The sequence below is a fragment of the Podarcis muralis genome, chromosome 6 (assembly GCF_964188315.1).
Source record: "Podarcis muralis chromosome 6, rPodMur119.hap1.1, whole genome shotgun sequence".
Lineage (NCBI taxonomy): Eukaryota > Metazoa > Chordata > Lepidosauria > Squamata > Lacertidae > Podarcis > Podarcis muralis.
The window spans coordinates 13,609,383-13,623,013 of NC_135660.1; the positions used below are offsets into that span (position 1 = coordinate 13,609,383).

A 13,631-nucleotide genomic window follows, 5' to 3' on the forward strand; every position below is an offset into this window, starting at 1 on the left:
GGGAAGGCATGTATCAAATTGCAGCCTTCGCCTCCTCTGCCCAAGAATATCCCATCATCATTCTTTGCCTTTCCCAGTTACACAGCTGTGACTGCAGCAAAGCAGTTTGGCCCGCGCCGTCTGTGATAGAGATCTGAAGATTCAAAGCAATTACAGTACATGGCTTATATTTTGTAACTGCTGCAAAAGGTTAGAACTGCTGGAAGAACCAGTGCCCTGACAACGATGATAAATCAACCATTTAAAAATCTGTTATTGCTCCCAAGTGAACAGAAGTCAAACGCTTACAACGATGGGGTTTTCCCCTTTAAAGCATCTAATGGTTGGGGCAAGAAAGGAAAATCATCTTGCGATAAGAGAATACAGTGCCTAAGGAGAAGAAATTTGTCACCCGTGATGCAAATAGATTAAAGACAATGGAAGATCACATTCTAATTAAAAAATGTGACAGTAAATGATAATCTACTAAGCAAATTGCCGATACGTACATCTATTAGCTGTCATGGCAATAAACTGCAACAAATTTCCCCAGCATTGCTTACATCTCATTTCCACAACAGAAACAAAGGTAATTTTTACTGTCATGTTTTATGATGAAAGAGAAAGGGTCACTCTTTACAAATACTTTTAGATAAAGAAACATCAGACTAGCAGGTTTCTCCCATTAAGATGAAGACAGATGCAGCATTCTTAACGGCAGCTATAGCAGATCCTTCACCTGTGCTGTGGGACCAGTTTTGACTTACGCATCAGCATACATGCAAGCAAAAGGTTGAATCACCTGTTGGCATCACCAACTTCCCTTCCTCAAGCTTCAGATGGACTGTCACATCTTTCAAAAAATTATTATTATTATTATTATTATTATTATTATTATTATTATTATTATTATTATTATTTACAACAGGCAACTCAAAGTGACTTACAAAGAAAAGAAAGCATACATACAGTCAGCCAGCTAGACTGTACATACAGACAGTCAGATAGACTGCGGCAGCTAGACTGGTGACTGGGAGCAGCCACCGAGACCATATAACACCAGTCTTGAAAGATCTACACTGGCTCCCAGTACGTTTCCAAGCACAATTCAAAGTGTTGGTGCTGACCTTTAAAGCCCTAAACAGCCTCAGTCCAGTATACCTGAAGGAGCGTCTCCACCCCCATCGTTCTGCCTGGACACGCTCCATTTCGCCCAACGGAAGTAACCACCAGGTTTGCCACCATTCGCGCATGCGCAGGAGCGGCGATCACCATTCGCATATGTGCAGAAGTGGGCAATCACCGCCCACGCCTGTGCACAATGGCACTTCTCCCAGCGACCTGTTTTGACTTCCAGATGGGCCTCTGGAATGGATTGTGGTCGTGAGTAGAGGTTTCACTGTACATAAAACTCAGAGGCACAGGAAATACATTAAACTATCCTACCCACTCAAAAAGGTTGTTGATCGTCAAAGGCCCAAGGACTGGTTGAAAAGGAATGTTTTTGCTTGGTGTCTGAAGATAACGATGGCGCCAGGCCAGCTTTCCTGGGGAAAGGATTCCACAAATGGGAGGCTACCAGTGAAAAGGCCTTTTCTTGTGCTGCTACCCTCCGGACCACTCATGGTAGGGGCACATGAAGTGCCGCAGATGACAATTTGAGTGCCCGGGTTAGTTCATATGAGGAGAGGGAGTGCTTTGAGGTATTGGGGTCCTGAGCTGCATAAAACTAGTAAGATATATATCCCATGTGCGTGTTACTACACTTAGGCTAAAGGGACATCGCTCAGTGGTACAGTACATTCTTTTCATGCAAAGGGTCCCTGATTCAATCCTGGGCATCTCCAAGCTGGACAGGGAAACATTTTTATCTGAAACTCTGAAGAGCAACTGCCGGCCAGTTTGTAGACAGTTTGTAGCAACTGAAGAGCAACTGACAGCCGGTTTGTAGACAGATTGGCCATTAGTCTAACTTTGCGTAAGGCAGATTCTTCAGTTATCAGAAATGCTTCCATGCTGTTGTTAACACTGCCAACCTTCTCTAAACTATGTTCAATCAATCAATTCCTACATTTTTGCTGTTCACGAAATCCTTAAAAATTAGGTATACACTTGAAGCACTTCTGGCGTTTCCCAATAAAAGGCTATACTCATTTCTTCTTCTGCAGTGATTAGATAATGAATTCCTATAATCACAGAGTTAATGCTTGTACACAGCGATTCTACTGATTCAGTGTGAGTAAAGACTTCGTTTACTGAGGCTGTTTCCACATTCATTTAACTTGTTTTCTGCTTTGTTTTAAAAGTCGCAGTATTCCTCTAGTCCATTCACACTTCCAAGTCCATTAACAGCCTCCCCCGATAAGTCTCTTAGCTCATCCATTTTGCTAGCTCACTCTGCCTGTTACATGTGTCTCCTACTTCACAGAGGACAGTCCTCTGCCCGAAGGAGCCCTATATCTGAGTTCCAAGTCCCCTTTAAAGATCCACAACATATGTTTAAAGAGTATGGCTTCCTTCAAAGTATCCTGAGGACTGTAGCTTTCCCCTCACAGAGCTACAATTACCACCTGTGCTATATTTCCAGAAAAAGAGGTGCTCCCTTGTTCTCTTATAATGGCAGTGGTGCCACCTGAGAGGTGCTGGCAATTGTAGCTCTGTGCAGGATCCCTGGAAGTAAAAAGGGTGCTCCATGCACCGGTTCCTGCCAAGGAGATGGTCTTCTAGAGCCACTGAGAGGTAACAGACTGAGAAAAGACTTTGAGCATTTTATTTCTTAGTGTGCATTTCTCCCCAACTGTTGCCTTCAGGCAACAGTGGAGGTGAGGGCCAATTTACCCAGCAGTGGTGCGAGTGAAAGAGTCACCCTCCTCACACTGTCGTTGTTGCTGCTTACTATGGCAGGGCTGTTAAGAAAAGGACCTACGTACCAGTAGCAACACTAGAAGGGCAGTAGAGCTCCCCACTGTGGCTGTTCGGAGCTCTGAGTCAGAGCTCTGGCAATCCACACAGTCATCCTGGCTGATCTCCCAGAACCAGTTCATGCAGAAACATCTCCAGCCTACTTATTTTTGCCGCCCTATCTCTTTCATCTTCATTGCATTCTTAAATTTGCGAGAGGAAGCAGGGAATTCACACTGGAATGGACATCACTGAACACCACAAGAGTGAGGTACCAGCAGGTACGGGGTGGAGCCCCCCAAAACAGCCCAAGGAGGACTAAAAGGTAAAGGACCCCTGGACGGTTAAGTCCAGTCAAAGGCAACTATGGGGTGCGACAATCATCTCACTTTTAGGTCGAGGGAAGTGGCGTTTGTCCACAGACAGCCTTCCACGTCATGTGGCCAGTAGGACTAAACCACTTCTGGCACAATGGAACACCGTGACAGAAGCCAGAGCACATGGAAACACTGTTTACCTTCCCACTGCAGCGGTACCTATTTATCTACTTGCACTGGTGTGCTTTTGAATTGCTAGGATGGCAGGAGCTGGACAGAGCAACGGGAGCCCAAGAGGCTCAGTGTTTTAGACCACAGCGCTACCCGCATCTAAACATGGTCAGGATGATGACTAACTTTTATGCAAAGGGGTAAGTGGTGGAAGGCAGAGGGGATTAAACTGGAATGGAGAGCCCTGGAAGAAGCAGAGCTTGTTGGCTGGAACCACTCCACCCTGAAACATTTTGTTGCAGGTCCCTCCCTGATCCTATGTTCTCATGTTCACCTGTCAACCTTTTAACGCCTGCTGTTGAAGACTGATGCTGTTGAAGGCACAGGAACGGCTGCCATAATGGTGGGATAAAAACGAACCACCTCAGAAGGTTGCTGTGACAGTGAGCCCAATTTTCAGAAAAGCACTGTTGAAATCACTTTACATATTCCATAAATGATTCACGGTAATAAGAGGTCGCTGCACAGCGGTGGACTTCTTAGGCCTACAAAGGGGCTGGCTGCCTGCTGTGCGAGTTTCATGTAACAAAGTGGGAGATGAGCCAGATTTCCCTCTCCGGAACCCCTGTTCTGTCTCGAAAAGCTAACAGAGAAAGGGGAGGCCGTATCAGGAGGGCCCTGCCTTTCGCTAAAATCCCACATGCAGCCGGCACGTAATCTCTAAGGAGATTATCTCGCACCCCATGTAAGAAATATACTTTTAGAATATTAAAGAGTGAAGGCCACATCAGAACGACTGGCAGGATAAAAACCTTTAAGGGAAGAGCAGTAACCTTCTTTGATATGAAAAAAAGAGAGAGAGGCTCTGCTTGAGAAAAGATCACTGAATATTCTGTTTGAGTCATTGTTACATTAATGAAAGGAAGGCGGGGGGCGGGCAGGAAGCTAGGAAATCCTTGGTGACTCTAACCGATCATCAAATTTTAGTGCACTCCAGTATAATAACATATTTCTATATTAAAGGCACATGCATTAAAAGTCATGAAAACGTTCCATATTTACAAGTCACCTTCACACAAGTTTTCATCTTTCTTTCTTTTCTTTTTTTTATTCTCGTCTTTTTACTGCTTCCAAGAAATGTGGGATACATTTCAAACATTTATTTTCCGGCTGCACCAGACGGTGTATGGTACCTGCTATTTAAATCAGGGATTGCGGGGGGATGGACTTCAGGTGGTTGGGGGAGCAAATATCCCCCCCCCCGACCTCTCTAGCTTGCCTTTGAGACCCTACACAAGCCACACACCCTCCAGGGGCACAAAACTATTCAGCCTTTCATTGTACCTTCCTTGACAGTTTTTGCAAGGCTGGAATGTCTCCATACCCACCTGGGTGGAAGATAAAGAGATGTGTGTGTGTGTGTGTGTGTGTGTGTGTGTGTGTGTGTGTAGAACTAGCCTACTGTTCAAGGGCCGAATTCACATTTGCCTCTGGCCCTGCCCACCAGGAGACCCTCCAAGTGCCCCTATTTTCCAGGGACAGTCCCGGATTTACAGAGGCCATCTCGGATTCCGATTTGATCCCAGAATGTCCCACTTTTCCTTAGGACACTCCTATTTTCATCAGATGAATGTTGGAGGGTATGGAGTTATGTGACACACACACCGAGCCTAGGAGATAAGTAACAACTAGTGTGGTGTAGTGGTTAAGAGTGGTAGACTCGTAATCTGGTGAACCGGGTTCGCGTCTCCGCTCCTCCACATGCAGCTGCTGGGTGACCTTGGGCCAGTCACACTTCTCTGAAGTCTCTCAGCCTCACCCTCCTCACAGAGTGTTTGTTGTGGGGGACGAAGGGAAAGGAGAATGTTAGCCGCTTTGAGACTCCTTCGGGTAGTGATAAAGCAGGATATCAAATCCAAACTCCTCTTCTTCTACCTTTAGAAGACATCTGAAGGCAGCCCTGTATAGGGAAGTTTTTATATGTTTAACATTTTACTATATTTTTATAGATGTTGAAAGCCATCTAGACTAGCTGATGCAACCCATTTAGATGGGCAGGGTATAAATAGTAACATTATTATTGTTGTTGTTGTTATTACTTATACTACTACTACTACTGAATGTGATGTCCCTATTTTCAAAGTGGAAATGTTGGAGGGTCTGCACCAGTTGCACATGGCCCCCAGACATTCACCTTAATGCAAAAGTGGGCCCACCAGGGCTGAAAAATGTCCACAACCTAAATGAACAGCATCCAGGAAACTAAGAATGGTGGGAAATTTATTCTTCCTCTGTGTTCTCAGCTAATCAAAATGAACCTCGTCAACTGCTGTGTGTGAAAAATGAACACATAAGGTACGTTTTACCAAACATTATTGAAATGGTGACATAGGTCTGCCAATTTTGATGGCAGTCCCACAATTTTCATCCTGCATAGTTCTATGCTGTAACTTCTGAAATTTACTGCTTGGCATACTATGTTGTCTGTGGGCATGCCACTATTGCCTGTATTTGCAAGTACTTTCAGAAAATGCAAGGAGGCATAATTAATCTGCATTTTGAATCTTTTGCACTGCTGGCTAGGCTTTTGTTTTCCTTATTTTTACTCCCACTGGCAAGCGGCATCTGCAAAACAGATGAAGAGCTTTACCGACAACCAGTCGGATGGCAATTAATGCAAAAATGCTTTTGATGGAACATATAGATATATATTAACAGCAAAAGAGAAGTCTTGATGAAAACCAAAACAACAGCAGGTGACTTGTTTATTCATACCTATTTTTAGGACACATTGTTTCTATGTCTGCAGGAGACTATCCACCTTTGTTCACATTTTTTTTTAATTTAGTGGTTGAGAATAAAGTGGGGAAAGAAAGTTGGAAACAATACCTTAGTTATATATATGGAGAGGCTTCATTGCAAACATGGTAGGCAAACTATTGTTCAGGACATAAGAAATGGAAGTATTAGTAGATCAAAATAAAAACCGAGGATCAACACATTGTGTCAGGTTTCAAGTTGGAAGTAAATTTCAGGGTGGACTTGGTTGTTTGGAGAGGGAGTTTCTCAACAAGCTTGTATGGCCTGTCTTTGTTCAGTTCTCTGCTCATCTGAGTAGCGTTTGCAATTGTGAGAAGGTGCAATTATATCAAGGTGAATATCATTAATCCCATGTGGGGAATCCAAGGAAGAAGGCAAAGTGGGACCATCAGGCAAAGCAGAAGGTCAGGGAACTCTCCGTAGTTTCACCTCCAGCCAAAAGAATTTGGAGGCTATGGACAGACAATAGTGAATCAGACAAAGAGGGATACAAAAATGGACTGATGAAGGATGAGGGTTTCAAGGTGAAGAAGAAGAGTTTGGATTTGATATCCCGCTTTATCACTACCCTAAAGGTAAAGGTAAAGGTACCCCTGCCCGTACGGGCCAGTCTTGCCAGACTCTAGGGTTGTGCGCTCATCTCACTCTATAGGCCGGGAGCCAGCGCTGTCCGCAGACACTTCCGGGTCACGTGGCCAGCGTGACAAGCTGCATCTGGCGAGCCAGCGCAGCACACGGAACGCCGTTTACCTTCCCGCTGGTAAGCGGTCCCTATTTATCTACTTGCACCCGAAGGTGCTTTCGAACTGCTAGGTTGACAGGCGCTGGGACCGAACGACAGGAGCGCACCCCGCCGCGGGGATTCGAACCGCCGACCTTTCGATCGGCAAGTCCTAGACGCTGAGGCTTTAACCCACAGCGCCACCCGCGTCCCTTTATCACTACCCTAAGGAGTCTCAAAGCAGCTCACATTCTCCTTTCCCTTCCTCCCCCACAACAAACACTCTGTGAGGTGAGTGGAGCTGAGAGGCTTCAAAGAAGTGTGACCAACCCAAGGTCACCCAGCAGCTGCATGTGGAGGAGCGGGGAAGTGAACCCGGTTCACCAGATTACAAGACTACCTCTCTTAACCACTACACCACACTGGCATGTGGCCTTAGAATCCAAATTGTCATGGAAAACAGGCAGATAAGAGAAGAAGTGGGAGACTACCTGATGAATTGGGGGGGGGACGACAATTTGACCTCTAAGGACCAGAACAACCAGCAAGCTTATTTTATAGGTAGCATGTGCATAGGCTGCGTTTGAAGATTCTGTTGCAAAACACAAAGGCCAGAGTAAGATCACTTGCCACAGACTCACTCTGATCTCCATGCATTTAATGCCCACAGAATGGGCATCTGAACAGAGCTCCTGAAGAGTGCTGGTCCCAAATACTCTCTGTGTCAGGTTCTGACAGTGAACTTCCTTCCTCCCCCTGAGGCTGAGGACCAGAGGGAAATGAAGCCGTGCTCTCTCAAGACCCTTCACACCATCCTCCTTAGCATGTAGAAAGAAGAGATATGAAATAGGGCAGCATCACCCTGATTAATTTCCATCCTGGGGAACCAGAAATAAAATTAAAAATTCTCTCTGTGCTCCAGAATAGAAACTGTTTACTTTATTAATACACAAAGAGTTGCGTGTGGTTCGTCTTTAAAAAAATAAATAAGTAAATAAAACCTCCCCAGCCTGTCAAGTTCAAATGAGATGCATCAAGAGAAGAAAGAAGAGCAGACATCAAACATTACTCCTTTGTCAGTCAGAGCCAGCTGGCTTGAGCCTGCTATATGGATTCCACTGTGATTGAGTATATCTGATTCCGGTTCTTTTTATTTACAAAAAGAAAGAAAACTGGCCAGGAATTAAGCATTGCAACATTTTAACCATTTTGTCCATAGGATGTTCTAATGGCATGTGAACAATCCAGTCATAGGAGCTGCAGCAAATGATCAGTAGGGTGGACCACCTTCTTGATGAGGATAAATTATGAGGCGGTGGTGTGATAAGAGATTTATAAAGCTCTGCTTAGTGTAACCAGTATTGTGCCCCCCCCCATGTCTGGGGATGGTGGGAGGTATAGCCCAGTCATGTCTGCTGGGCACCACATGGGCTATTCCAGGTGCACAGAAAGACATTTTCTCCCTCTCACGTAACACTAGAAATTGAGGTCACCCACAGAAATTATTTGGCAGCAGATTTAGGGCAGACCAAAAGGATGTGCTTCACATAAGGGACCTATGGACTTTGTTGCTGCCATTAAGAGGTGCTGATGGCCACTGGTCTGGATAGCTTCATAAAGGAGATTAGACAATTCCATGGAGGGTAAGTCTAGTTATCACAACTAAATGGAAACTCTACCAGACCTGCATTTTCTCTAAACTAAAAAGCCCCAATTGTGGCAACTTTTCCTCACATAGGAGTTGCTCCTAAGTAAGACCTTAGTGATGTATGGAAGTGAGAGCTGGACCATAAAGAAGGCTGATCGCCGAAGAATGGATGCTTTTGAATTATGGTGCTGGAGGAGACACTTGAGAGTCCCATGGACTGCAAGAAGATCAAACCTCTCCATTCTGAAGGATATCAGCCCTGAGTGCTCACTGGAAGGACAGATCCTGAAGCTGAGGCTCCAATACTTTGGCCACCTCATGAGAAGAGAGGACTCCCTGGAAAAGACCCTGATGTTGGGAAAGATTGAGGGCACAAGGAGAAGGGGATGACAGAGGACAAGATGGTTGGACAGTGTTCTCGAAGCTACCAGCATGAGTTTGACCAAACTGCGGGAGGCAATGGAAGGCAGGAGTGCCTGGCGTGCTCTGGTCCATGGGGTCACGAAGAGTCGGACACGACTAAACGACTAAACAACAACAACAACAATGACTTAGCACTGTTCCTCTGAAGTGTTGCGTTCTCATTCGTTCTTTTCTCCCCTTCCTCCCCCTTCTTTCTGCTAGTCACACCACATATCCCAATGCATAGTCCTGCTCATTATTTTATTACAGCCAGCTCAGAGGAGATTGGTTTATTTCATCTAATTTTAGTGTCCTATGTGTTCAACAACCAGCTTGGGATGGTGTTAATATTGCAAGCTGTCAAAAATGAGCTGAATAAGGTGCAGCTGCTACAAAAGACTGAGCTTTATAGTACATTGAGCAGGAACTGCAGCTCAATATACTATAGATCGGAATAGCCCTTGGTCTCCAAAGATGCCCTTTCTTCATTGGCCGGTTGAGAACTACTGCACTACTTGCTTTCTGCTCAATTTCTACAAAATTTCTTCCCTGTGGTATAATCCCCAAAGGGGTGCTAATTGGCCAAGAAAAGCTTATGCATCTGGCCCTTCCTCCATATGATGTCTAAGTTCACACACCCTGATGGTGGTGTATAGGAGGCCTGAGAAAGAAAACATTGAAGAAAATAGGTGCTAGGGAAACTTCTAGCATGGTGTAGTGGTTAAGAGCAGTGGACTCGTAATCTGGTGAACTGGGTTCATGTCTCCACTCCTCCACATGCTGCTGCTGGGTGAGCTTGGGCTAGTCACACTTCTCTGAAGTCTCTCAGCCTCCCTCACCTCACAGAGTGTTTGTTGTGGGAGAGGAAGGGAAAGGAGGTTGTTAGCCGCTTTGAGAGTCCTTAGGGTAGTGATAAAGCAGGATATCAAATCCAAACTACTCCTCCTCCTAGGTCCATTAAGAGAAGGAGTGTGTGATAGCAAATGTTTTGCAAATCATAGAGAAATGCTCTTTTCCTCCTCATTCTAGCAGTAGTGATCATCTACAAAGGTATGGAACCTAGAAGAGAAGGAGGAAGGTTCATGACTAATTGCTGATTATCTATGGCAGGGGTCAGCAAACTTTTCAGCAGGGGGCCAGTCCACTGTCCCTCAGACCTTGGGGGGGGCAGATTATATTTTTTTTTTTTGGGGGGGGGGGGAATAATGAACAAATTCCTATGCCCCACAAATAACCCAGAGATGCATTTTAAATAAAAGCACACATTCTATGCATGTACAAACAGGCTGATTCTGCGGTCTGGATTTAGAAGGTGATTGGGCCAGATCCACCCCCCGGGCCTTAGTTTGCCTACCCATGGTCTATGGCTCCCTGAGTAGATGGACTGACTTCCTATCAGGGAACCTATTTGCAGCATATTTCCTGCATTGGCAAGTGTATGCTAGGAAACAGTAACTTATTTTATGAAGAATGCCCCACGTGTTTCAGCTGTAGATCTGCCTCAGGTCTTTTTGCATGCCTTATCTTAGTACCACTAATCAAAAACAGAGCCTCAAGTTTGCAGTCCTATGCACACATTCTAGACAGGTGGCATCGTAGAACTCGGTGGAACTTCTTTGTGAAAAAACCTGCAAAGGGCCATGCTGTTAGTGATGCTAAAAGAGACAAATAAACTAGAAGACATGGAGAAGGGTTGTTGAACAGATGTCCTACTTTCCCCCCTAGAGACTAAGCATACCAAGAATAGCATCTTTAAACAGATGGAATGTAGCACAGCAGGCAGAGTAGACCAATAATCAGACACAATGGCTATGTTCAGACAGCACAATAAACCATAGGTTAACATGGTAGGAATGAACTGCATTGGGCCTTTGGTTCGCCGACTCCTACTTTTCCTCCTCTAAAGTTATTCTGAAACAAGTCAAGCTCAAACCGGAGTTGATGAAGCTGGCTCCTTTAAATTAACCATAGTTAAGATCAGGGGTTCCCAAACTTGGGTCTCCTGCTGTTTTTGGACTACAAATCCCATCATCCCTAACCAGCAGGATCCGTGATCAGGGGTGATGGGATTTGTAGTCCAAAAACAGCTGGAGACCCAAGTTTGGGAAACGCTGATTAAGATGAACCACAGTTTTGGGTTCAAAAAGGATTAGATGAATTCATGGAATGGGAGACTATCAGGAGCTCATCCTACACTCGAGTAGGACTCTGGCAGAGACACATGCCCGACTGGCTTGTTCTCTCCTTCCTAGTCGATCGTTTGGGAGCTTCAAAAGCTTTCTTCTGCCCGAACATCACTGTGGTTCATGCCAACAGACATTGGCACACTTAGGGATCCGTATAGTGTTCACAGTTTGCATGACAGACCTCAGCAACTTAGCATTTTAGCTAATCTACTTTATTTACATCTAAACACACACGGAGCACTGCAGCATGGCTCCCTCTCTCTCTAGCATCAGACAGCAAAGAGAAAGAACAAAAGACAATAGTCCCACTTCACGGAACACAGTAACACAAACATCCTGTCTCCGTCACTTCCCACTTTGTGGAGTCAAAACATATACCGTCATGTGATAGACAACAATCCCATGACTGCAATCATGGAGCAGGAATTCTAACAGCTACTAGCCACAATGACTATGTTCTACTTCCACTGTAGACAGAGCATACCTCTGAATGCCCGTTGCTGGGAATGACAAGTGGGAAGAATGCTGTTGCATTCAAGAGCTTCTATTGGGAATCTGGCTGGCCAGTGGGAGAACAGGGTGTTGGACTACATGGGCCACTGGTCTGATCCTGCAGGGTTTTTCTTGCGTTCTTCTGGGTCCTGATGGCATAGTGAACTGTGGTTAATCAAAAGCTTCTCAACTGCTTCTTCGGGCCATGCTGGGGAAGAAGAGGGCAGGAAAAGGAGTTGTGCAAACATGAGACCCACCACATCCCATGGCTGCCCAGTAAATATAAAACCTGTTTGACAGGACTTTGGTACATATCTGTGCTGTCTGTGGGGAGCAGGAGAATGGGGAGGTAGTATTTTGAAAAAGCTCACACAGAACACTCAATAAAAATATAGTCCCTTTGGTGGAAAACACAGATGGTGGAGGGCTTTAGCTCAGCAGTAGAGTATCTGCTTTGCATGAAGAAGGTCCTAGGTTCAATCCCCATCATGTCCAGGTCTGACAAGGAGAGACCCCATCTGAAACCCTGGACGGTCACTGTAAGCACTACTGAGCACAATGGACCAATGGACTGACTCATGACCATACATGCATAATTGGGTTACAGATGGAGAAAATACATAATTGTGTTCATGTCAAGGTGCATGCCATTTGGCCTCTAATTCCATAATCCAGTAGTTTGTCCCAAGAATATCAGCAATTGTCTGACTGGTTTTTCTTAAAAGAGTTTATTGTGTTTGCTACTTCATCTCCATCATGCCAAATTCAAAATCAGAACTGCTCCTTCATTTTAAAATCCCCCCGACAAATCTCACCTTTTAACAAGTGGGATGTCAGAGGTGCAGCTGAACAATCAAACATGCTCTCCGGATGTGTGATGTGCCATTTAAAATGCTTCCAGAAGGTGCAGTTTCCATGTGCTGCCTTTGCCAGAAACAACAACTTTGAGACTTGGTGGTCCCACAGAGGACGGTCCCCAGCTTCAATATATTTGACATGTTCACCTGTTAGTACTCATTATGGCCATTACGAACTATTGCTGTTCATTATGGTGTTATGCAGATGACTCCAAGATTAACTACACTCATGGCACTGAGGATGTGGGGGAGCTCTTTGCATGAAACATTCACATCACCTCAGCTGCCTTGCAATTTGAATAGAGATATAAATATAGATCTATAGATATACATATGGATAGATGACAGATATATAGATGAGAGAGAGAGAGATGATAGATGATAGATGATAGATGATTGATAGATAGATAGATGATAGATAGATAGATGATAGATAGATAGATAGATAGATAGATATAGCTATAGATAGATAGATAGATAGATAGACAGATAATGATGATGATTGATAGATAGATATTGATAGATGATAGATAGACAGATGATAGATAGATAGATAGATAGATAGATAGATAGATAGATGATAGATAGATAGATGATAGATAGATAGATAGATAGATAGATAGATAGATAGATGATAGATAGATATAGATAGATATAGATGATGATAGATAGATAGATAGATAGATAGATAGATAGATAGATAGATAGATAGATGATAGATAGATGATAGATTGATAGATAGATGATAGATAGATAGATGATAGATAGATAGATAGATAGATAGATAGATAGATAGATAGATAGATAGATGATAGATAGAGATAGATAGATAGATAGATAGATAGATAGATAGATAGATAGATAGATAGATAGATAGATGATAGATAGATAGATGATAGATAGATAGATAGATAGATGATAGATAGATAGATAGATAGATAGATAGATAGATAGATAGATGATAGAGATAGATAGATGATAGATAGATAGATAGATGATAGATAGATAGATAGATGATAGATAGATAGATAGATAGATATAGATAGATAGATAGATAGATAGATAGATAGATAGATGATAGATATAGATAGATAGATGATAGATAGATAGATGATAGAGATAGATGATAGAGATAGA

The 13,631-nt window shown here is 43.9% G+C and overlaps 1 protein-coding gene and 1 pseudogene across 8 annotated transcripts in view; both read right to left on the reverse strand.

Moving 5' to 3' along the window:
* Nucleotides 1-13,631, reverse strand: part of LOC114597992 (neuroligin-1) — a 625,400-nt gene that overhangs the window by 228,074 nt on the left and 383,695 nt on the right. The gene's annotated exons all lie outside the window — the stretch shown is intronic.
* On the reverse strand, nt 12,769-13,608 carry LOC144327987 (uncharacterized; annotated as a pseudogene).